This window comes from Zonotrichia leucophrys, unplaced genomic scaffold, assembly GCF_028769735.1.
Source record: "Zonotrichia leucophrys gambelii isolate GWCS_2022_RI unplaced genomic scaffold, RI_Zleu_2.0 Scaffold_204_88126, whole genome shotgun sequence".
NCBI lineage: Eukaryota > Metazoa > Chordata > Aves > Passeriformes > Passerellidae > Zonotrichia > Zonotrichia leucophrys.
In genome coordinates, this window is record NW_026992409.1 from 31879 (window position 1) to 57608 (window position 25730).

A 25730-nucleotide genomic window follows, 5' to 3' on the forward strand; every position below is an offset into this window, starting at 1 on the left:
ACAGAGAGGATGATGACATCACAGAGTGGGGGATGTGAGGTCATAGAGGAGCTGTGACATCATAGTCGATATCTGTGACATCACAGGGCATCAATCTGATATCACACAACATGTCCGGTTTATCTCGGCTGTTTGAGGGGCCTGGAAGGCCCAGAGGTGGCCTTGGGGCAGCCCGCGTATTGAAGGACGAGAAGAGGCTTCAGTTCTTCTTTCTGGTTTTATGTTTATTAATTGTTTATCTAAAAGATGTTCTTTCAGCCACCAGAGATCTGCACAGCAGTCAGCCATGGGCACACTCTCTCTGCCCTCCGGGGCAGGCACCTATCTTTATACCCATTGTGACGTGTACAATATTTATCATTTTTCCCCAATACCATCTATTGTTATAACTCGGTGTACTCTTAGTAATAACCAATAGAAAGGTGCCACCGTGGCCAAAGAAGATGGAGGAGAGGAGGAAGAAGAAGGAGGACAGGACACACCCCAATTCCTCCATCTTACTCCTCTAAACCCCCCTGTACATAAATCTTAAACCTTGTGTCTCACTCTCTAATTAACTAATCCCTTCACCATTCACCCTGTGAAGCCCTCATCCTTGTCGTCTCCTGTGCAGGGTTAAAGTCCTGCCACCAGACACTTCTGGCAACATTCCAGGACTCCCGAGACCCCCAAGCTGGTCTCGGAGGCTCAGCATCTCAGGACTGAGATCTTGAGATCCGATATCTCCCCCTTCTGTTTGCCCCAAGAAAACCTCTTTTACAATCCGATTCATGGCATCTGGGACGACATGGATGAGGACTAGGAGAATTATTACAATATAAAATCCTAAACTATTAAAACATAAAATCCTACCCTTAAAATTCTTCTCCAAATGGGAGAAATGTCAAAGAAATCTGCCCTTAAAATTCCTCTCCAAATGGGAGAAATGTCAAAGAAATCTACCAGCTGATCAATATATGATCCTTTGTCAGTTTTCCCTATAATAGGTAAATTTACCCCATTGCCTATTGCAATTCAAGACCCCAAGGAGAAAACCTCCCAGTCTTTTGTTCTTATACAGAAATATTCAAGACCCCAAAGAGAAAACCTCCCAGTCTTTCGTCCTTATACAGAAATATTCAAGACTCCAAAGAGAAAAAACCCCCCAGAGTCTTTCCGTTTCTCTTGTTTCTCTTCTGAGTTGTCCTTTGCAGTCTGAGTCCCGACTTTTGTCTGAGTATTCGTTTCTTCTTATATCTTGTTGAGGAAAATCGCTGCATAGTTGCATCCTCGTTACGAAATGATGCTGTAGCTCTGCTCACAACTGCCTCTTTGTTCCGCGATTGTTGCTGTTTGCAAGCTCACTCAGGGGTTACCTACTTTTTGATTCAACTGACAATAGGGTTAGAAAACACACAAGCCCCCCCAGGAGGGGAGAGGCTTGGACTCCACGAGGGTTTTTTACCAAAGGCACCAAGTCTGGAGAGGGCCCCTCCTCGCCTGAGACGTCACCGGGGGTCTGGCCCGCCCCCGCCCGCGCTCGGCGCATGCGTGCTTTCCGAGCTGCTCTCTGTCTCTCCCGAGGTAATTTTTTTCCTCTCCCTTTTTATTCCGCCTCTGAATTTTCCCCCCTCGGTCTGCCCCTGACTGTCTCCTCCTCCTCCGACGCTGTGTGTGTGTGTGGCCCTTCGTCAGTGTGTGCGGCCGCCCCCGCCGGCACCCGCGCCCGCCGCGTTCGCATCGATCTGCGTTCCGGGTTTTTTGCGTCACAACCGCGCGCCCCCTGTGTCTCCCGGCAGCCTTTCTGGGATTGCGCAATTTTCCCCCATGCCGCTGCCCATGTCGGACGCCCCTGCTGCGCTGGCATGTGACTTCTGCCCCGGGTTCTTGCGAGTTTTGCCCGCCGCGCGCGTTTCTGCTACCTTGCCGGCCCCCGGGGCCGCTGCACCCCCCGGCCCTGAGCTTAGCAAAGCCGTATCTGAACACGCGTCTTTTGTTTTTTCTTCAGCCGCGCTCCCCGCCTGCTCCGCCGCTGCCTGGCTGCCGCGAGAAAGCGCCTCCTCCGATCCCTTTTTCTCCCCCCCCTGCTCTCTCCCCTCTGCTCCTGAGTCCTCCATGCTCTCTGGACTTTTTGGACGCTTTTTGGGAGTTTCCCAGGGTTTCTGGGTTTTGGGACCGGGTGTTTTAATAATATTTCTTGCTCTTTTTCTCCAAGAGCATTTTCCACTCGGCCTTTTAAGGCCAGAGCTAATCTTTTCCTGGAGCCTTGCTCCCCCCTCTCTTGAGGGCCCCCCCCCGGACGTCTGCTGCGTCTCGGGGGTCTTCCTTCCTGGCCTTTTAAGGCCAGAACTAATTAATTTTTTCCCGTTGTTCCTGGGAAGGTGTGCCTCCCATGTTCTTATTTTCCAGGCTTTCTTACCGAATCTGTCGCCAGAGCAGTCTGGACGTCTCGATCTGTCCAGCAGATCACGAGAAGTGGTCCCAGGGCGCCTTCTGGTTCCAGTCCGGGCTGTTCTGCTACGAATTCTCTTCGGCAGAAACTGAGAGATGAAATTCTCAGTGACTGCTGGTTTTTTGCAGTCTCTGTTGGCTTTTTTTTTTTCTTCTTCTTCTTCTCTCTTTTTCTTCAGGGCTTTAAGAGTGGTGGTGGTGCCCCCCCCCGAAAGGTTGTGGTGGTCAGAGCTCACCCAGTGGAAGCCAAATGTCCGGTTTATCTTCCCCCGAAAGGTTGTGGTGGTTCTGGTCCGCCCAGGGAACGCCAAGTGTCCGGTTTATCTCGGCTGTTTGAGGGGCCTGGAAGGCCCAGAGGTGGCCTTGGGGCAGCCCGCGTATTGAAGGACGAGAAGAGGCTTCAGTTCTTCTTTCTGGTTTTATGTTTATTAATTGTTTATCTAAAAGATGTTCTTTCAGCCACCAGAGATCTGCACAGCAGTCAGCCATGGGCACACTCTCTCTGCCCTCCGGGGCAGGCACCTATCTTTATACCCATTGTGACGTGTACAATATTTATCATTTTTCCCCAATACCATCTATTGTTATAACTCGGTGTACTCTTAGTAATAACCAATAGAAAGGTGCCACCGTGGCCAAAGAAGATGGAGGAGAGGAGGAAGAAGAAGGAGGACAGGACACACCCCAATTCCTCCATCTTACTCCTCTAAACCCCCCTGTACATAAATCTTAAACCTTGTGTCTCACTCTCTAATTAACTAATCCCTTCACCATTCACCCTGTGAAGCCCTCATCCTTGTCGTCTCCTGTGCAGGGTTAAAGTCCTGCCACCAGACACTTCTGGCAACATTCCAGGACTCCCGAGACCCCCAAGCTGGTCTCGGAGGCTCAGCATCTCAGGACTGAGATCTTGAGATCCGACAACAACAGACTATGACATCACAGATTTGTCTGTGACATCAGAGACCCTCTGTGTGACATGAGAGAATGGGCTGTGACCTCACAGAGCAGGCTGTGACATCCCAGAGGGGCTGTGTGACATCCCAGCAGGGCTGTGTCAGGTCACTGGGTTGGTCACTCTACCCCAGCCCCCCCTCACAGTTTCTCCCAACAAGTCCAATGCTGTTCATGCCCAGCAGGGTCCCTGTCCCCCGGGATCCCCCCTGCCCACCTGGAGCCGCAGCCTCCACCAAAGGATGTTCCACAGGATCCACCCCAGAGCCTGACAGGGGACAAGGGGCCAGGGCTGTGTGACCAGGACATAAAGGACGTGGATTATCCAGGTCACTGTGGTCTGGTTTGGAGTCCCCAGGGCAGGAAAGATGTCTTACAGCTGGAGCAGGGTCTGGGAAGGGCCTCCAAGGTGGGGCTGGAGCCCTTGGGCTGTGAGCAGAGGCTGAGGGGGCTGGGCTTGTCCAGCCTGGAGCAGGGAAGGCTGAGGGGCTCCTCATCCCAGCCTGGCAGTGTGTCCTGGTTTAGGGCAAATTTGTTAAAGAATCTGCAAAGGAGGGCCCCTCCAGAAAGCGAAACCCACACTGCCCCTCCCCCCAACCGGTTCGGGAAAAAATTCCTTGGAGAGAGGTGGAAAGAACCTCTTTATTTGACTGGCCCAACACCCCCCAGCACACAAAATGAACAATACCCGATGACACCGCTCTGAGAAAGATGGCAAAATCAGAAAGTCTCTTTCGGGGGGTGGTTGCTCTGTTCTCAGTCCCTCTGGCGCTGGGCCAGCTGCTGACGCCAAACCTTCGGTGTTCCCGGGTCCCGGTCCGGAGCAGGGTCGAGATGGTCACAGAAACAGGAGAGGAGAAACAGTCCAGGAAGCAATGTGGACTGTTTAGCTAAACTGGCTAATAAGCAGAGGCGAAAGCAGAGCAGAAGCAAGAGCAGAAAAAGAGAGCAAGAAAAGCAGCAAGCTGAAGCTGGAAGTGAAAAAACAGCCTTATGTACCGCTTTCCTCTGTGTCCTTGATAAGAGAAACCCAAACAAAACTTCCACTCATCAGAGCCGGTCTTAAAGGCACAGAACAGATGAATGGGGATATACAAGCATTATAACGTCACCCCAGGACATTCCACCCCTTATCCCCATATCATTCTTACCCCACAATCAGATCTCCCTGAGGTACACATCGTGTTGTTCCATCTCTTTGCATTACCCACCACGTGCAACCTGGTCCCTGAGCAAAGACAACCCTACGAATGGGTTTGTCTGTACTCGAGGCAGAATTGATCCACACAGTCTTCCCTAACAAACCTCTGATATGTACCACTGGGACTTTGTCTCCTTCTATTACATTCAGGGACTCAGACTGGGCAGGACCTGCTCGGTTGGTGGAACCTCGGGTGTTAACTAACCAGGTGGTTTTTGCTAGATGCTGCTCCCAATTCTTGAAAGATCCCCCCACCCAAAGCTTTCAACTGGGTTTTTAGTAGTCCATTGTACCTCTCCACTTTTCCCGCAGCTGGTGCATGGTAGGGGATATGGTACAACCACTCAATGCCATGTTCCCTAGCCCAGGTGTTGATAAGGCTGTTCTTGAAATGAGTCCCATTGCCTGACTCGATCCTCTCAGGGGTGCCGTGTCTCCACAGAACTTGCTTTTCAAGGCCCAGGATGGTGTTCCGGGCTGTAGCATGAGACACAGGGTAGGTTTCCAACCATCCAGTGGTGGCCTCCACCATGGTCAGCACGTAGCGCTTGCCCTGGCGTGTCTGGGGCAGTGTGATGTAGTCAATCTGCCAGGCCTCCCCATACTTGTACTGGTACACCCACCATACCAGAGGGGCTTCACTCGCTTGGCCTGCTTGATGGCAGCACACGTCTCACAGTCATGGATAACCTGAGAAATACTGTCCATGGTTAGATCCACCCCTCGGTCTCGTGCCCACTTATAGGTGGCATCTCTGCCCTGGTGGCCTGAGGCATCATGGGCCCATCGAGCTAGGAATAACTCTCCCTTATGTTCCCAATCTAGGTCTAATTTGGACACCCCTATCTTTGCAGCTTGGTCTACCTGCTCATTGTTTTGGTGCTCCTCGGTGGCCCTACTCTTGGGTACATGGGCATCTACATGGCGGACTTTCACAGGTAGCCTTCCTACCCTGGTAGCAATGTCTTTCCACTCATCAGCAGCCGGAATTGGTTTCCCTCTACGCTGCTACTTCGCCTTTTTCCACCTCTCCAGCCATCCCCACAGAGCATTGGCTACCATCCATGAATCAGTGTAGAGGTAGAGCCTTGGCCACTTCGCTCTCTCAGCAATGTCTAGGGCCAGTTGAACAGCCTTGAGTTCCGCAAGTTGGCTTGATCCACCTTCTCCTTTGGTAGCTTGTGCAACCTGTCGTGTGGGGCTCCATACAGCTGCTTTCCACTTCCGGTTCATCCCTACAATGCGACAGGAACCGTCAGTGAAAGGAGCGTAGCGTGTTTCCTCTGGTGGCAGTTGGTTATAGGGAGGAGCCTCTTCAGCACGTGTCTCTGGTTCTTGTTCTTCGTCTGTGACACCAAAATTTTCACCCTCGGGCCAATGTGTAATTACCTCTAAAATCCCAGGGTGATTCAGTTTACCTATACGGGCGCACTGAGTGATGAGAGCAATCCACTTGCTCCATGTAGCACTTGTGGCATGGTGAGTGGAAGGAACCTTGCTTTTGAGCATCCACCCCAGCACTGGTAGTCGGGGTGCCAGGAGGAGTTGTGCTTCAGTGCCTATTACCTCTGAGGCAGCCTGGACTCCTTCACAGGTGGCCAGGATTTCTTTCTCTGTTGGAGTGTAGTTGGCTTCAGACCCTCTGTAGCTTCGACTCCAAAATCCCAGTGGTCGACCCCGAGTCTCCTCAGGCACCTTCTGCCAAAGGCTCCAGGACAAGCCATGGTTCCCGGCTGCAGAGTAGAGCACATTCTTCACCTCTGGTCCTGTCCTGACCGGGCCAAGGGCTACTGCATGAGCAATCTCCTGCTTGATCTGGACAAAGGCCTGTTGCTGCTCAGGGCCCCACTGGAAATTGTTCTTCGTGCCGGTGACCAGGTAGAGAGGGCTCACGATCTGACTGTACTCAGGAATACGCATCCTCCAAAAACCTATTGCACCCAAGAAAGTTTGTGTCTCTTTCTTATTGGTGGGTGGAGACATTGCTGTGATCTTGTTGATGACATCTGTAGGAATCTGACGCCGTCCATCCTGCCACTTCACTCCCAGGAACTGAATCTCACGAGCTGGTCCCTTTACTTTGCTCCTTTTAATGGTGAAACCAGCTCCCAGGAGGATCTGGATGATTTCCTTCCCTTTCTCGAACACTTCCGCAGCTGTGTTCCCCCACACAATGATGGCATCAATATACTGCAGATGTTCTGGAGCCTCATCCCTTTCCAGTGCAGCCTGGATCAGTCCATGGCAGATGGTGGGGCTGTGCTTCCACCCCTGGGGCAGTCGGTTCCAGGTGTACTGCACTCCCCTCCATGTGAAGGCAAACTGAGGCCTGCATTCTGCTGCCAGAGGAATGGAGAAAAATGCATTGGCAATGTCTATAGTGGCGTACCACCTTGCTGCCTTGGACTCAAGCTCATACTGGAGCTCTAATATGTCTGGCACGGCAGCACTCAGTGGTGGAGTCACTTCATTCAATGTACAGTAGTCCACAGTCAATCTCCATTCTCCTTCAGATTTTCGCACAGGCCAGATGGGGCTGTTGAAGGGTGCGTGGGTCTTGCTGACCACCCCTTGGCTCTCCAGCTCTCGGATCATCTTATGGATGGAGATCACAGCATCTCGAGTGGTCCTACCCTGTCGTTGATGCACCGTGGAAGTGGCAATTGGCACTCGTTGCTCTTCTCCCATCAGGCATCCTGCTGCAGATGGATTCTCAGACAACCCAGGCAAGGTGTTCAATTGCTCAATGCCCTCTGTCACTACAGCTGTTATCCCAAATGCCCATCTGAGTCTTTTTGGGTCTTTGAAATACCTACTTCAAAGGTCGTCTATGCCCAAAATACATGGCTATGCCCAAAATACATGGGCCCTCTGGGCCAGGCACAATAGGGTGTTTCTTCCACACATTCCCAGTCAGGCTCACATCAGCTTCCACCAAAGTGAAATCCTGGGATCCCCCTGTCACACCAGCAACAGAAACAGACTCTGTCCCCACCTGTCTCGATGGAATTAATGTACATTGCGCACCAGTATCAACCAAAGCTTTGTACTCTTGTGGTTCCAATGTGCCAGGCCAACAAATCCACACAGACCAGAAAACACGATTTTCCCTAGCCCCTACCTGGCTAGAGGCAGGGCCCCTCTAAGCCTGGTTATCCTTCTTTCCCTGGGCGTATGTCTTGGATGTTCCTTCAAGGAGCGCGGACATGTCATCATTATCATACCTGGCAGTTTGGCTACGGGCAGCTGGAGCTGCTTTCCTTCTGGTGGCTTCCTTCAGTTCACTCACCTGTTGTGCCAGAACAGCAGTAGGTTTCCTATCCCACCTTCTCATGTTTTCCCCACAATCACGCAGGTAGAACCACAGCTCAGCTCGTGGGGTGTACCTTCTCTCTCCATCTGGGAAACATCTGCCTTGGATACCAGAACCTCTGATCTGTACTGCCGAGATTTAGAGAAGGTCTTCTTTAATCTCCTCTCTGAGCTTCTTATGATTCTCCTCTATCTTGTCTTCTAATTTTTGCAGACATGTTTCCACTGCTGTGATTCTGTCATGTGTTGGGCCATGCACAGCGTCTGCATATGCTCAGAGCTTCCTTGCCATATCCAGCATAGTCTCCTCACCATCATCCCGCTTCATTATTGCTAAAGCAGAAGCATATTCTCGTGGCCCAAGTCGTACAAGTTTTCTCCACATCACAGATGTGCATGGTACCAAGTCTGGATTCTTGGTTGTCACATCATCTGAGAAGATAATCTCTGCCACGGCCATTTCTCTCAGGCGTTGTATCCCTTGCTCTACGGTCTTCCACTGAGTTTGTTGTATATTAAGACCATCTGCGCACAGGTATCTTTGTGCAACACTGTCCAAGACCCGTGCCCAGAGGCTGTGTGGATTAGCCACCCTCATCATTCCTTGGTCTATGACAGGATCCTGTGACAGGGATCCCAAATGCCTCACTTCAGTGCCATCCAGAACTGTAGTCTCGCCTGCAGCATCCCAGAGACGGACCAGCCAACAAATTATGGATTCATCAGGTCATCGGGTGTAATCCTTCCGTAGGCCACGAAGGTCCTTCAGGGAAAAGGACTCAATATTTGTGTCTGATCTTGCACGTGCTGCTTTGACTCCTGATTTTGTGTCAGGAGGCATCGAGGTTCCTTCTTCTGTATCACCATCATCATCATCATCCACTGGTCGATTAGTTTTTTCCGTGCATTTCCCACTTCTAGTACTGGTAGCAACAGCCATGGGTTTAGATGCTGGCTTAGGCTCACTGTCTGGTCTGGCTGCTGGCTTCGAGCCTGGGCTGTTGGCTACAGCTTGAGTGACTGGGATAGCTGATTTATCTCCCTGCCCCCCTGCATCTGTCTGCTGCCCTACACTATCTAACAAAGTGCAATAAGCATAGGCCAGGGCCCAGCTTATCGCAATGAGCCTTTTCTCCTTAGAATCGTCATGGCACTTCTCTTTTAGGTATTTCCCCACCTCAGCTGGGTTCGGAATTTGTTCCCGTGGAAAATCCCAGTCTACAGGATCAGAAAATTCCTTCAGGGTTTGGCCTACATTTTCCCATTGCCCACACCACTCAGGATTTTTCACACCTGCATCTCCTTCTGGGTCAGGGGTCTCACCAGCTCTTCTAGATATCTCAGCCCTCATTCTAGAGAAGCTGCAGACCATATAGAGGAAGCTTACCAGATTAAATACCAGAAAGATGGTCTCTTTAACATTCAGGGGAAACTGAACATTCTCAAAAAGTGACATAACCAATCCAAAGGAGAAGAAGGAAAGGGAAGGCTGGAAAGTCTTATTCTCGGCTCCTCCTCTAACAGACTGAGTGTAATTGCTAATAAATTCCCAAAACGTACTACTGGAATTGGGATGCAGGGTAGGATGAAGAAACCACAAACCATACATATCGTAAACAGACGCCAGTATCTTTGTAAACGCTTTATAAATCATTATCACAGAGGTCAGCACAACAGCTATTCCAATCCATACCCCTCTACTGTAAAAATTACATGTTATGGACAATAATCCTAGTGACCAGAAAGGTATTGAAACCTCAACAAGGTCTAGAGCCCAGAGCCACACGAAGGCTTTCACAACCAGAGACATCAGGGGTTCAAGCAGCATGGCTACTAACTGCTTTAACAACAACAAACACACAATTAATAGAGCTTTTTTCCACCTTTTCCAGCCCCGCATTGGGCACCAATTCATGTATTTGTCCAGGTTTAGAGCAAATTTGGGGAAGAATCCCCCAAAGGATCTCCGGTGGGAAAAGCAGATCCAGTCGGGCCCTCCCCCCAACTGGTCCGGGAGGAAAAAAATACCCCCTTGGAGAAAGGTGGAAAAAAACTGTTTACTAAAGAATAAAACCAAAACAATATCAAAAATGAGACCCCTTGCCACTCTAAAAGAGATAAAAAACTGAGAAAACCCCGTCCCCGGGTTGCAGCTCACTCAGTCTCTGATCAGTCCCTCCGGTGCTGGAATTGTCGCAGGCCAGGCCCGGCCCGGTGAGCCAGAGATGTGAGCTACCAGTGCTCTCCTGGGTGTTCAGTCCAGAGCAGCTTTCAAGAGGTCCAAAGAAAAGAAAAAAGTCACAGTCCAGAGAACTTCTTTGCCTCAGCTAGCTAACACTAACTAAAACGCAAAAGAAGAGCTCTGTCCCGCTGTCTGTCTGCAGACAACACAGTCAGGAGCAGGAATGTGGGGGAGTGGAGTACAGTGTCTGAAAACAAACTGCGCGCTTCTTCTCTCCCACCATTCACTCTCTGGAACATTCTTAAAGGTGCAAAACTTAGTATTCAACATAAACAGAATGAGACGATTGGGGATAAAAGCATCATATAGTCAACCCAGGACAGTACCTTATGGGGAAGAGCCACCGGAACACCCCAAATCAATTATGGGACTTGGGTGCATATTGTAAGAACACAGTGGCAAAATGGGCAATAAATGTCTTGCATTTCCCCAAACCAACCTGCAATCCTATGCAGGTGAAACTGTCCTTGTCCCTGCCAATCCTGGGCAAGGTCCCTTGAAGCAATGATGAATCTGCCAGGCCCGGCACAATCCAAAATCCTGGAGAGCACTGCCCTATCCATCAGCTAACCCCAGCTAATGTGACTGACACAGAGAGCCCTGAATGTCATGGTCCCTGTTTGGGCGCCAAATGTCTCAATGAGGGTGGCTGCAACAAACCTCTCTGGTTCCCTGACTTCAGGGCGAGGGTGGCAAAAATGAAAAGGAGCAGGATCAATGGAGTTTTTTAAAAGGAACTTTAATAACAGGGTGAAAAACAATAAACATGGAGAAATCAAGAACAGTATGAGGGGCAGGATCCAAAGACCCAAGACAACAGGGAAGCAACAACATGTACACTTAGGGGTAGAAAACTCTAGAACAATAAGCATAGAGGGGCAACAAGTAACCAGTAAGGAAGCAGAACTTGGACAATTTAGCATAATAACACTAAAGACTTATGAAGGACCTCTCAAATACACCCTAAGTAAAACAAATTTTTCTCAGGGTTTGAACTCACAGTCAGTTCTTTCAGGGTAAAATCTGGCTGACTCTGAGTGACAGCTGGGCTAACTCCCACACCGCTGATTCACACTGGCCCCTTGGGACCATGCAGCCCAACAGAGCCACAATGATGTCCTTGGTTCCACGAGGGTCTACAGTGTCACATTGGTCCCTTGTGTCACAGTGTCACATGGTGCTCTGCAGTGCCACAATGGCCACTTCATTTCACAAGGCTCCCAAGTGTCACATTGATCTCAATAGGAAGGAAACCACGGAGGCCCCATGTTTCAGGGGCTGATGAGCAGCAGCCACCAGAGGTTAAGGCAAGCCTGATCATTCTGTCCTGGCAAGTTTTCTTGGAGCAACCCTTGTGTTATGAACTGAATGAGGCCAAACTTTCTCTGGAGAAAGAGGTTCTCATTTATTAAAAGAGCTACAAGGAACGGAGTACCTAGGATAAGCCCGAGCACTCACACAGCGAGCCAAAACCAGAACAGTGCACTATCCCCAAGTGCACTGGGCTCCCTCAGAAAGCAAGTTTTCAGAAACAAGAACCTTGACCTAACTTTACTCCCCCCATTTATAGCCCCCTTGGAGTCTAGGATTGGTCCATGTTGAATCTGCATGGTGATTGGTCCATTTCCAGGCTTCCCATTGGTCTTTAACACCATTCATTCTGGACCAATCATTTCTGCAGGGCTTCGAATGATTGGTCAGATCTTCCATGCAATCCCTCTTCAACCTCACCTTGTCCCGCCAGACCGCCCTTCCACCAAACGCAGGACCCTTCTCTTAGAACATTCTAATAACCCCCCACTCTTAACATAATACAATTAATATAACGTAATAATACAATATAATTGAACTATACTCTAATTTAATATAATTTAACTTTTACTTATAAAAACTTGGATATTTGAAATTATGAATGAAGTGTCCTAATTTCAGGCATTTGTGTCTACCGAAGAGGGATGGTTTTCCTCCATAAAAAGAAAAGCACAAAGCCCTTTCCAGTGTTTGGAAAATAGGTGAGTGCTAGCACTCAGGAGTCAAAGACCAGCCAGACCTGTCTGTTATGGCAGCTTTTCTCTGGGAGCAATCCTTGGATACACAGAAATTTGGAGGTGGAATCCTAATATTGGCCATGGATGCCTGGAAAAAATGGACAGTTCTTTTCCATACAAAGGAAAGCCCAGGGCCCCGGTGTTTCAGGGGCAGATGGGAGCAGCTTTCCACATTCCAAGGTCAGCCAGACCTGTCATGTGACCCCTGGGAGGCCAAGGCAGCCATACCTATTTCATGTTCCCTTGCTTCCGCAGGGCCCTGCAGTGCCACAGCAGCTCCTTGCTTCCATGAGGCCTTGCAATGTCACAATGGTTCTCTTGCTTCCATGATGACCTCTGGTGTCATAATGGCCCCTTGATTACACAAATTCTTAAGGATCTTAACAGTCTCCATGGTTCCACAAGGCCCCACAGTGTCCTAATGGCCTTTGGGTTCCACGAAGCCCCACTGAGTCACCATGGCCCCTTGGTTCCATTGAGGCCCAGTAGTGCAACAATGATCCCCTTGTTTCCCCAACTTCCCATATTGTCACAATGGCTCTCGTGCTTCCATGAGCCCCTGCACGATCACAATGGCCCTTTGGTTCCATGGGGCCCCACAGTGTCACAGTACTCTCCATGATTCCATGGGGCCTTGCTATGCTCTCCATGGATCCATGGTGCCCTGCAGGATCACAACGGCCCTTTGGCTCCACAAGGCCCTGAAATGCAGCAAAGGCCTCTTGGATCCACAAAGCCCTGCTGCTTCACACTGGCCTTTTGGAACCATATGGCCCAACAGAGCCACAATGATGTCCTTGGTTCTGTGAGGTTGCACAGTGTCACAGTGGCCCCTGGGATCCGTGGTACTCTGCAGTGTCACAATGTTCCCCTTCGTTCCACAAGTTCCTACAGTGTAACAGGTTCCACAAGGGCCTGCAGTGTCACCATGGTCCGTTGGTTCCACAATCCTCCGCAGTGTCACAATGCTGTCCAAAGGAAGGGAACAACTGAGCCCCAGTGGTGAAGAGGCATATGAGAGGCAGTCACCAGAGGCCAAGTCTAGCCAGATTTGACATGTATGGGCAGATTTTGTCTGGGAGTGACCCTTGGATAGAGAGAATTTTAGACTCAGAATCCCAATTTTGGCCATGGGTGCCTAGACAAGAACAACAGTTCTTTCCCATAGGAATAAAAGCACAGAGCCCCAGTGCGTCATGGTCAGATGGAAAGTGGCCCTTGACATGTCACATTCAGTGGGACCTGTCAGACAGCCCCCGGAAGTCCAAACAGGCAGACCTGTTCCATGACTTCATGGGTCCTAAGACTGTCACAGTGGTCTCCTTGATTCCATAAGGTCTGGCAATGTTACAATGATTTCTTGGTTTCATGAGCTCCAACAGAATCACAGGGGTCCACTGGCCCCAATCAGCTCCACTGTGAAACAATGCCTCCTTGTTTCTGTTTTAAATCAATCACAATCAAACCACAGTTTGATCATTGATCCTTGCTTCCATAGGGCCCATGATTTGCACAATGGTGTCGTGGGGTGACAGCCTTTATCCCAATATCGTGTGTTATGTCTGGCAGCTGTGCCTTTTCCCCCACCCCCCCCCCCCGGCAGTCTGGCTGTGGCGGGATGGGGAAGAGAGGAGGGGGGGGGGGGTGTGACCAGGCACTTTTGGCTTTTGGCTTTGGCTGCTTGGCTTTGGCTAGCTGCTTGCTTGCTTGCTTGCTTGCTTGCTTTTTTTTGCTTTTGCGCTGTTTTTTTTTTTTTCCTTTTTCTTTTGTTCTCTCTCTCTCTTTCTTACCCTCCCCTGAAGATACTGGACCGGCTCCGGATTCTGACCTGCGAGCTCCAGGACACCCGAAGCCTGCTAGAGAAGATTCGGCGCCCTCCACAACACAGTCTGGTCCCTTTTCTTTTCTTGTGTTGGGGAGTGTTCTTTTGTTACTTGTAAATAAATAGGTTTTGTTTTCCACTTTGCTCCTCCGAGAAATTCCTTCCCGAACCCGGTGTTGGGGGAGGGGTGGTTGGAGGTTTGTTTTGTTCTGGGGGGCTCCCTCTTGGAGATTTCCCCTAATTTGTCCTAAACCAGGACAATAAATTTTTGGTGCGTTGGCCGGGAAACCGGAGGCCAAAAACAGTGGAAAAAAAAACCTATAACAATAATATTTTGGTTTTGGTTGTTTTGTGGGCATATTGGTGATTCATAATGTCATTTGGAGTGGAAGCTTGCCGGTTTTTCTGGTCCCTAGGGGCTTTTGAAGTTTTAATACCTTTGTGGTCCCTAGGGTTATTTCCTTACCCCAAAATAGCTCTGATGTTGTCCTTAATAAGTAGCTTTTGTAAGCGGGGGGCACTAACCAGAATAATCATTGTGCTGGCCTTATGTGTGATGATGTGTCGGATAACAGTGCTGGACTTTATTTCAGGAATGTATGGATTGTTGTCATGGCTGTGTACTCAGTTTGTTTGGGGAGAAGAAGAGGAAGGGGCTTTTCAGCCTTTGTCTTCCTTCTTCTCCTACAAATTGTTGACATCTCTATTAGAAAATACTGACTTTCCCCTGAGTTTGAAAGAAACCATCTTTCTGGCATTTAATTTATTAAGCCTTGTCTATTCTGTCTGGAGTGTATATAAAATGAAAGCTGAGATTTCTAGAGGGGTTAGAGAGACTCCTGATTCAGGAGTAAAACAAAGCAGGAAAAATCTTGACTGGAGTGGGAAATGGGAAGATATGGGCCAGACTTTAAAGGAATTTTCTGATCCTATAGACTGGGACTTTCCATCTGATCAAATTCAGAATCCAGTCGAGGTGGCAAAGTATTTGAGGGAGAAGTGCCATGGTAATACTAAGGAAGAAAGGATTACTGCAGTGAGCTGGGCCTTGGCGTTTGTTTACCGTACTCTGCTAGATACTGTGGAGCAGCAGATAGCAGAAAGGGAACAGGGAGATAAGTTAGTTACTATCCCAGTGACCCAGGCTGCAGCTAACATCCCAGGCTCCAGGCTAGCAGCTGAATCAGACAATAGGCCCCAAACCATGGCTGTTGCAGCTAATACAATGTGGGGGCCTGAATATATGTTGTATTGTGAGATCAGTGTGTGTCTAAGTTACTCCAAACGAGCTGCAGCTGCAGGGTCCTTAGTTGGGCAACAGCTGTGGCTCGTGAGGGTAACTTAGACACACACTGATCTCACAATACAACATATATTCAGGCCCCCACAATACAAGAGGTGGAAAGTGTAAAGGCAAGACCGATCGGAAGGTGGAGGATGATGACGATGATGCAGAAGAAGGACCCTCACCAAAATCAGAGGCCACATCAAGGGGCACAGAATCTGGAGCCAATATTGACTCCTTTTCTCTGAAGGACCTCAGAGGCCTAAGAAAGGATTACAGCCGACAACCTGACGAATCTATTATTAGTTGGTTAGTCCGCCTTTGGGATGCTGCAGGGGAGGTTACGATTTTGGATGGTACTGAAGTGAGGCATTTGGGATCCCTGTCACATGATCCTGCCATCGATCAAGGTGTGATGAGGGGGGCTAACCCTCACAGCCTCTGGGAACGGGTCCTAAGAAGCGTAGCAGAACGGTACCTGTGTATGGATGATCTCTATATGCAGCAGACACGGTGGAAGACCATAGAACAGGGGATCCAACGCCTGAGAGAGATGGCGGTCGCAGAGCTCGTTTTCTCAGATGACACAACAACTAGGAATCCGGACCTGGTACCATGCACTCCGATAATGTGGAGGAAACTTGTGCGACTTGGGCCACCTGAATACGCTTCCGCCCTAGCAATAATGAAGCGAGATGATACATATGAGACTGTGCTCGATATGGCAAAGAAGCTTCGAGCGTACGCAGATGCTGTGCATGGCCCAACTCATGCCAGAATTGCAGCAGTGGAAACCCGACTGCAGAAACTAGAAGACAAAATAGAGGAGAATCATAAGAAACTCCGGGAAGAGATTAAGGAGGACCTTATTGAAATCTCAGCCGTACAAATTAGAAGCCCTGGTGTCCAACGCCAGCGCTCCTTTGATGGGGAGAGAAGGTACATCCCACGGGCTGAGTTATGGTTTTTCCTGCGTGAGTCTGGAGAAGACATGAGAAGATGGGATGGAAAACCCACCGCTGCTTTGGCACAACGGGTGCGTGATTTGAAGAGAAGAGAAAGTATAACCAAAAAGATAGCAGCTCCGGTCACTCGTAGCCGAGATGTTAAGTATGATGATGACGATGACATGTCCGATCCCCTTGAAGGAACTTCCAAGGCATATGCCCAAGGAAAGAAGGACAATCTGGCTTAGAGGGGCCCTGCCTCCAGCCAGGAAGAGGCACGGGAGAACCGGGTTTTTTGGAAGGTGTGGATCAGATGGCCTGGCACATCAGAGCCACAAGACTATGAAGCATTGGTTGACACTGGATCACAATGTACCTTAATGCCATCGGAACACGTGGGGACAGAACCTGTTTCCATTGCTGGAGTGACGGGGGGATCACAACAGTTGACGTTGTTGGAAGCTGAGGTGAGCTTGACTGGGAAGGAGTGGCAGGAACATCCAATTGTGACTGGTCCAGAGGCTCCGTGTATTTTGGGCATAGACTTTCTCCGGAATGGCTATTACAAAGATCCTAAGGGATTCAGGTGGGCTTTTGGAATAGCTGCAGTTGAGATAGAGGGTATTAAACAATTGAATACCTTGCCTGGACTATCAGAGGACCCATCTGCAGTAGGACTCTTGAAGGTAGAGGAGCAGCGAGTGCCAGTTGCCACCTCAACAGTGCACCGCAGGCAGTACCGGACGAATCGAGATGCTGTGATCCCCATCCACAAGATGATTCGAGAGCTGGAGAGCCAAGGGGTGGTCAGTAAAACCCACTCACCCTTTAACAGCCCTATCTGGCCCGTGCGAAAATCTGACGGAGAGTGGAGATTGACTGTGGACTATCGTGCCTTGAATGAAGTGACTCCACCACTGAGTGCGGCTGTACCGGACATACTGGAACTGCAGTACGAGCTGGAGTCCAAGGCAGCAAAGTGGTACGCGACCATTGATATAGCTAACGCGTTTTTCTCCATCCCTCTGGCAGTAGAATGCAGGCCTCAGTTTGCTTTTACATGGAGGGGAGTGCAGTACACCTGGAACCGATTGCCCCAGGGGTGGAAACACAGTCCTACCATCTGTCATGGACTGATCCAGACTGCACTAGAAGAGGGTGAGGCTCCAGAACATTTACAATATATTGACGATATCATTGTTTGGGGGAACACGGCAATAGAAGTGTTTGAGAAAGGAGAGAAGATAATTCATATTCTCCTGGACGCCGGATTTGCCATTAAGAAGAGCAAAGTCAAGGGACCTGCCCGAGAAATTCAGTTCTTGGGGTGAAGTGGCAAGATGGACGGCGTCAGATTCCTGCGGATGTTATTAACAAAATCACTGCTATGTCCCCACCAACTGATAAGAAGGAGACACAGGCTTTCTTAGGTGCTATAGGTTTCTGGAGGATGCACATCCCTGAGTATAGTCAGATTGTGAGACCCCTTTATCTGGTTACCCGCAAGAAGAACGACTTCCATTGGGGCCCTGAGCAGCAGCAAGCTTTTGTCCAGATCAAGCAGGAGATCGCTCATGCTGTAGCCCTTGGTCCAGTCAGGACAGGACCAGATGTGAAGAATGTGCTCTACTCTGCAGCCGGGAGCCATGGTCTGTCCTGGAGCCTTTGGCAAAAGCTACCTGGCGAGACCCGAGGCCGACCATTGGGATTTTGGAGTCGGAGCTACAGGGGGTCTGAAGATAACTATACTCCAACAGAAAAGGAAATCTTGGCCGCCTATGAAGGAGTCCAAGCCGCCTCGGAGGTGATTGGTACAGAGGCACAACTCCTTCTGGCACCCCGACTACCGGTGCTGGGATGGATGTTCAGAGGAAAGGTTCCCTCTACCCACCATGCCACCAGTGCTACTTGGAGTAAGTGGATTGCCCTCATTACGCAGCGCGCTCGGATTGGGAAGTTAAATCGCCCTGGGATTCTAGAAATAATTACAAATTGGCCCGAAGGTGAAAGCTTTAGTGTCGCAGATGAGGAGCAAGAGCCAGTGACCCGGGTTGAGGAAGCTCCGCCATACAATCAGTTGCCAGTAGAAGAAACACGTTACGCCCTATTCACTGATGGTTCTTGTCGTGTCATAGGGATGAAACGGAGGTGGAAAGCAGCTGTATGGAGTCCCACTCGACGGGTTGCAGAGGCTACTGAAGGAGAGGGTGAATCCAGTCAATTTGCTGAAATCAAAGCTATTCAACTGGCCCTAGGTATTGCAGAGAGAGAGAGGTGGCCAAGGCTCTATTTGTATATCGATTCTTGGATGGCAGCCAACGCTCTATGGGGATGGCTGAAGAGATGGAAAGAGGCCAACTGGCAGCGCAGAGGAAAACCAATTTGGGCTGCGGAAGAGTGGAAGGATATCGCTACTCGGTTAGAGAAGTTACCTGTGAAGGTTCGCCATGTAGATGCCCATGTCCCCAGAAGTAGAGCTAATGAAGAGCAGCAAAACAACCAGCAAGTACATCAGGCTGCAAAGATAGGGGAGTTGAAGATAGATCTCGACTGGGAGCATAAGGGAGAGTTATTCTTAGCACGATGGGCCCATGATGCCTCAGGCCACCAGGGTAGAGATGCCACCTATAAGTGGGCACGAGACCGAGGGGTGGATCTAACCATGGACAGTATCTCTCAGGTTATTCGTGACTGTGAGACGTGCGCTGCCATTAAGCAGGCCAAGCGACTGAAGCCCCTCTGGTATGGGGGGCGGTGGTCTAAGTACAAATACGGGGAGGCCTGGCAGATTGATTACATCACACTGCCCCAGACACGCCAGGGCAAGCGCTATGTACTAACCATGGTAGAAGCCACCACAGGATGGTTGGAAACCTACCCTGTGTCCCATGCTACAGCCCGTAACACTATCTTGGGCCTTGAAAAGCAGGTCCTTTGGAGGCACGGTACTCCCGAAAGAATTGAGTCGGATAATGGAACTCATTTTAAAAACAATCTTATTAATACTTGGGCTAGGGAACATGGCATCGAGTGGGTATACCATATCCCCTATCATGCACCAGCTGCAGGGAAGGTGGAAAGGTACAATGGATTGTTAAAAACCACCTTAAAGGCATTGGGAGGGGGTCTTTAAAAAACTGGGAGCAGCATTTGGCAAAGGCTACCTGGTTAGTTAACACTCGAGGTTTCACCAACCGAGCGGGTCCTGCTCAGTCTGAGCTCCTTAATATAGTAGATGGGGATAAAGCCCCAGTGGCCCATGTCAGAGGTTTGTTGGGAAAGACAGTATGGATCAACCCTGCCTCGAGGACAGACAAACCCATCCGTGGGATTGTCTTTGCTCAAGGACCAGGTAATACATGGCGGATAATGCAGAAAGATGGAACAACACGGTGTGTACCTCAGGGAGACCTGATTGTGGGATGAGACTCATATATGACTGTCATTGTTTGTTGAATGTGGGACAGAAGGAAAGTGTAAGTGTCAAAGGTTTGAGCAAGTAAGATGAGAGGAATGCGTAGTGTCAAAAGGTGTGAGTAAGTGAAATGAATGTTTTTTATTGTATGTTCACGATATGGGATAAGGGGTGGAGTGTCGTGGGGTGACAGCCTTTATCCCAATATCGTGTGTTATGTCTGGCAGCTGTGCCTTTTCCCCCACCCCCCCCCCCCGGCAGTCTGGCTGTGGCGGGATGGGGAAGAGAGGGGGGGGGGGGGTGTGACCAGGCACTTTTGGCTTTTGGCTTTTGGCTTTTGCTGCTTGGCTTTGCTAGCTGCTTGCTTGCTTGCTTGCTTGCTTGCTTTTTGCTTTTGCGCTGTTTTTTTTTTTCCTTTTTCTTTTGTTCTCTCTCTCTCTTTCTTACCCTCCCCTGAAGATACTGGACCGGCTCCGGATTCTGACCTGCGAGCTCCAGGACACCCGAAGCCTGCTAGAGAAGATTCGGCGCCCTCCACAACACAGTCTGGTCCCTTTTCTTTTCTTGTGTTGGGGAGTGTTCTTTTGTTACTTGTAAATAAATAGGTTTTGTTTTCCACTTTGCTCCTCCGAGAAATTCCTTCCCGAACCCGGTGTTGGGGGAGGGGTGGTTGGAGGTTTGTTTTGTTCTGGGAGGCTCCCTCTTGGAGATTTCCCCTAATTTGTCCTAAACCAGGACAAATGGTCTCCTTGATTCCATGATTCCTTGATTCCACAGTCTCACCATCGTTTCCTTGGTTCTCCATTGTCACAACTGATCAATGGTTCCATGAGGTTCCGTAGTGTCACCGTGGTCGCTGTCAGAGGCTGGATGAGATTGGTGTTGCGAGACACCTTGGGATGCTCTGAATGCCCGTGTGGGGCCAGGGCCGGGTCAGGCCTTGGTTTGTGGTGGGACAGAGCCCCGCCCCCAGCCCTGGCCTGTCAGAGCTGTCAATCACACAGCGGGGGCAATGTTAACCCAGCTCTGATTAGCCCAGCTGTTAATCAATCAATCAATCACACACTAGCAGCTGGTGCTACCCTGATTCTGATTGGACAAGCAAATGGCAGTTCCACCCTAGAGGCAGGCCCATGAAGGCCCAAGGGGTTAAAAGCTGAGGCACAAGACCAGCCCAGGGCCTGCATCCTGCCTTCTCCTGGGGTTCCTCTGTTAGCGATGCTGGAACCCAAGCAGTTGGTACCTATGTGTGTGTCTTTCTATGGATCTTCTGTCTTTCTGTTGTTCTTTATTTCTTCTCCATCTAATCCTACTTACCTGGAACATTTTTGGGTAACTTCACATGTTAGGGGATAAGGGATTTTAGGTTAAATGTGTGGTAATCCAGGGCACAGGGAATATTTCTCTGCCTGCTCTGAGGGATCCTGACCCCCAGAGAAACACTGCCTTTAACCATTGCCCATGGAGAGGACTTCCAGGACTTTGAGATAGATTAGAATTTACCAAAGTGTGAAATAAATTAGAGGGTAGTATACTTTGTCCCTTGGGTAAGAAATTTAGGTTTTGGAATTTTTAGTATGGTGTAGATAGGAAGCAAGATGGAGGAATTTGTGTGTAGTCCCTCTCTTCTTCTTCTTCTTCATCTATTCCATTTTCTTCAGTGTTGGTGGCAGAGGGTGGCAGATTCATGAAGGAAAGCAAAATGTAGAAGTTATGTGGACAATCAAGGGATGAATTATGTGTCGATAAGTGTCAGGTTTATCTCGGCTGTTTGAGGGGCCTGGGAGGCCCGGAGGTGGCCCGGAGGTGGCCCGGAGGTGGCCTAGACGCAGCCCGGGTATCGAAAGACGAGAAGAGGCTTCAGTTCTTCTTTCTGGTTTTATGTTTATTAATTGTTTATCTAAAAGATGTTCTTTCAGCCGAACAGAGATCCGCACAGCAGTCAGCCATGGGCACTCTCCGTCTCCCTCCGGGGCAGGCACCTATCTTTATACCCTTTGCTACGTATACAATATTTATCATTTTTCCCCAATACCATCTATTGTTATAACTCGGTGTACTCTTAGTAATAACCAATAGAAAGGTGCCACCGTGGCCAAAGAAGATGGAGGAGAGGAGGAAGAAGGAGGAGGACAGGACACACCCCAATTCCTCCATCTTACTCCTCTAAACCCCCCTGTACATAAATCTTAAACCTTGTGTCTCACCCTCTAATTAACTAATCTTTCCACCCTTCACCCCGGTGAGGCCCTGTGAAGCCCTCATCCTTGTCGTCTCCTGTGTAGGGTTAAAGTCCAGCTACCAGACACTTCTGGCAACATTCCAGGACTCCCGAGACCCCCAAGCTGGTCTCGGAGGCTCAGCATCTCAGGGCTGAGATTTTGAGATCCAACAGATAAGTAGAAATAATGTATGTTTTAAGAGTTAATTGGATGAGACAACTTTAAGAGACCTTGAAACCATACATTTTAGAGCCATTTTGCGGTGCTTTTCCAGCAAGATGAGCCTGGTGTAGACAGCATGCAAAACTTTAGATACGATAACAACAAACAAGAAGGTGAAGACCAAAGAAGTCCTGTGCATCTCTTTTTACCTGGCACAGAACTGCTACACGAGTGTTTTTTTCCATCCGGGCAGCTCCCAGAAGGGCCCAAAATAAAACAAACATTAATAACTGGTAGCCTGACGATGTTTGTAATAAGTTGGCTTTTTTTCCATGAAGTTGTTTACTGAAGGGTGTTGTCTTAATTGGCCAATCATGTGAAATGTGTTGATTAAATGACCAGAGAGGTCCACCTGTAGCAAAGCACGATACAAAAGAAGAGAATTGAAAAATTAGGTGGCATTTAGCCCGTAGCCTTCTGATCTGAGTCTGTGTCATCTCTGACTCAACGGTGACATTTGGGGATCTGTGGCGGCTACTGGGAATCCTTTCTGCACCTCGTGACCCAACAGGAGCTTCTCTAATAAACGTTGCCTGAAGCTCCAACTTTCCCCATGACAGAAACCCCTGTGAGTGTTTGGGAGATCCCAGCTCTTTGGCAGCCTGGAGACTCCTGGGATGTCACTGTGGAGCCCCCATGAGTGCCTGTGACAGATCGGTGCCTTTGCAGCCCAAGGTCCCCTGGGATGTCACCATGGAATGGCTGTGACTGCCTCTGACCACAGGGCTCTTTAGCATCGCCAGAAAGCCCTGTGAGGTGTCCATGGAGCCCCTGTCTCTGCCTGTGACATTCCAGCTCTGGAACAGCCTGGAGACTCCTGGAAAGTCCCCATGGAACCTCTCTGAGGGCCTGTGACAAATCTGATCCTTAGTAGGCAACCATAACCAGCATCCTGTTGTTCTGTTCAGTTTCCATGGCAACCATCCCCAGCCCCCTGTTGCTATGGGCAGTCCCTTGGCAGCTCCATGGAGACCCCATGCCAGGGGTGGTTGCCATGGACACCAGCTCAGGCCTGCAGCCACAGCCCGTTGCCATGGCAACCATTGGCAGCCCCATCCCCAGGCTCATGGGATCCCAGAACCACAGAATTGGCTGAGCTGGGAGGGACCCATCAGGATCCTCCAGTCCAACTGCTGGCCCTGCACAGGACACCCCAACAATGCCAGCCTGGGCCTGGCAGCGCTGTCCAAACGCTGCTGGAGCTCAGAGAGCCCTGGAGCTGGGACCCTTCCCTGGGGAGCCTGGGCAGGGCCCCAGCAGCCTCTGGGCAAAAACCTTTTCCTGACATTCAACCTGAGCCTGCCCCAACTCAGCTGCAGCTGTTCCCTCCACTCCTGTCCCTGGGCACCAGAGGGAAGAGGTTCCCACAGCCCCAGCCAGGGACCCACTCCCAAGGCTGTTGCCATGGCCACCAGGGCTGGGACCAGCTGGGATGCTCGGTTTCCACGGGCCGGGGTTCAGGAATGGGATTCCCCAATTTCCTGCTTCCACTAAAACCGCACTGCCCTCGCTGCCCTCCCACCTCCCATGGAAAGCACAAAAGGCAAAGATCCCGGGCTGGGATAAGAACGATTTATTGGGAACAGCAACAAGATAAGGAACAAATTTATACAGAACAGAAATTATATTGATTACAGAATGGATAAGAAAAACTATTTACAGGGAAAACTAAACACAATTCACTGGGTCTGCCTGGCCACAATTTTCCCTGCCTGGAAATTTCACCCTTCTCTTCAGGGAGAGAGAGTCCCTTTCCTGCCCCAAGCAATGACCTGAGGTGGGAATAAATGTAATGACAGGGCCATGGCCAGACCCTCATATTCTTCCATCCCACATCATATCATTGGCAGGGGCAGGAAAAGGTACAGCTGTCTTCCCAGATGGATCACAGGGAAAATGGGTTCCCAGGGCTCTTCCCAACGTGGCTTGTCCCATGGGGGATAAAGCTGGAGCAGTGCATGAACTCTTCCTGTGTTGGGGCATGTGCAGGATTCTTTTACTGGTGACTCCGTTGGTGTTTGGTCAAGTGAGAGCTGCTGGTGAAGCTCTTCCCACACTGGGGACACTTGTAGGGCCTCTCCCCAGTGTGGATGCGCCGGTGGGTGACGAGGGTGGAGTTGTGCTTGAAGCCCTTCCCACAGTCAGGGCAGCGGAAGGGCCTCTCAACCGTGTGAATCCGCTGGTGCTGGACGAGATGAGAACTGGTGTGAAACTTCTTCTGACACTCAGGGCACTTGTAGGGCTTCTCCCCAGTGTGGGTCATTTGGTGGATGATCAGTTGGGGCCTCCTACTAAAGCTCATCCCACATTCCCCACACTCGTAGGGCCTCTCCCCAGTGTGGGTCTGCTTGTGCCTGATGAGGTGGGAGTTGCGCTTGAAGTCCTTCCCGCAGCTAGGGCAGAGGAAGGGTCTCTCATCCGTGTGAATCTGCTCATGCAGGAGGAGATCAGAGCTGGTGTGAAACCCCTTCTGACACTCAGGACACTCGTAGGGCCTCTCCCCAGTGTGGATGCGCCGGTGGCTGACGAGGGTGTAGTTACGCTTGAAGCCCTTCCCACACTCAGGGCAGCGGAAGGGCCTCTCATCGGTGTGAATCTGCTCATGCTGGAGGAGACTGGAGCTGGTCCGAAACCTCTTCTGACACTGGGCACACTCATAGGGCTTCTCCCCAGTGTGGATGCGTTGGTGGGTGATGAGGGCAGAGCTGTAGCTGAAGCCCTTCCCACACTTGCCACACTCGTAGGGTCATTCCCCAGTGTGGGTCATCTGGTGCCTCATCAGGGTGCTGCTGTGCCTGAAGCTCTTCTCACACTCTGAGCACTTGTAAGGCTTCTTCTGATCATGAAGCTGCTCATGGACCACCAGCTCTGAGCTTTGGCTGAAGCTCCGTCCACCTTCATGGCTCAGGGTGGGTCTTTCCTTCTGAGAGCACCCTGGACTGGATTTGGAGCCCCTTTTCCTGTGGGATCTCTGAGGCATTTCCTCCCAGTTCGAATTCTGCACCGTAGCACTGCTCGAAACGGCCTCTTCCACAAGGTTCTGTTGGGGGAATTTGTCCTTCTTGGTCTCCATCCTCAGCTTCTTCTCTGGGGGAGGAAAGACAAGGAGAGGATGGGATTTGCCTCCGTGCCAGAGGGAAAGGGAAGGGGATCTCCCCAGTGCATACCCGGCAGGACAGCGTTGGCAGCAGGGTTGTCCTGCAGCCAGGGGCTGTGCTGGGCTGGGAGATGGAGCAGAAGAGAGGGGGAAAGGGGCACTGACTTCCTCCTCACCTGCCTGGGTGTCCTGGGGCATCTTCCTCGCAGTCTCTCCCTCCATCTGGCTAAGTTTTAGGAATGGCAAATTCTGTTTTGGGAGGAAAACAAGAAATGAGCACACTAAATTTTGCACCAGATTGAAGGCAAAAGAGGGGGAGAGTCTAAGTCAGAATTCCAATTCAAAAACAAAATTAGGATCAAGGCAATGATACAGAAACACTGCCTTAAACTCAGGATATAACCTGACACCCTCTTGGTCAGGGTGGTGGCAGCAGTCCCATTAAATGGTGGCTTCAGTCCTGTTGGAGTGATGAATGCGATTCTGTCCAAGAAGTGATGCTGTAGAAGGGTCTGGTCTTCCTCTGAAGGTCC

The 25730-nt window shown here is 50.2% G+C and overlaps 1 pseudogene; it reads right to left on the reverse strand.

The window, feature by feature from the left end:
• Positions 1–25419, reverse strand: part of LOC135461165 (zinc finger protein 883-like) — a 42460-nt pseudogene extending 17041 nt beyond the window's left edge.
• Positions 25420–25730: the final 311 nt, after the last annotated feature.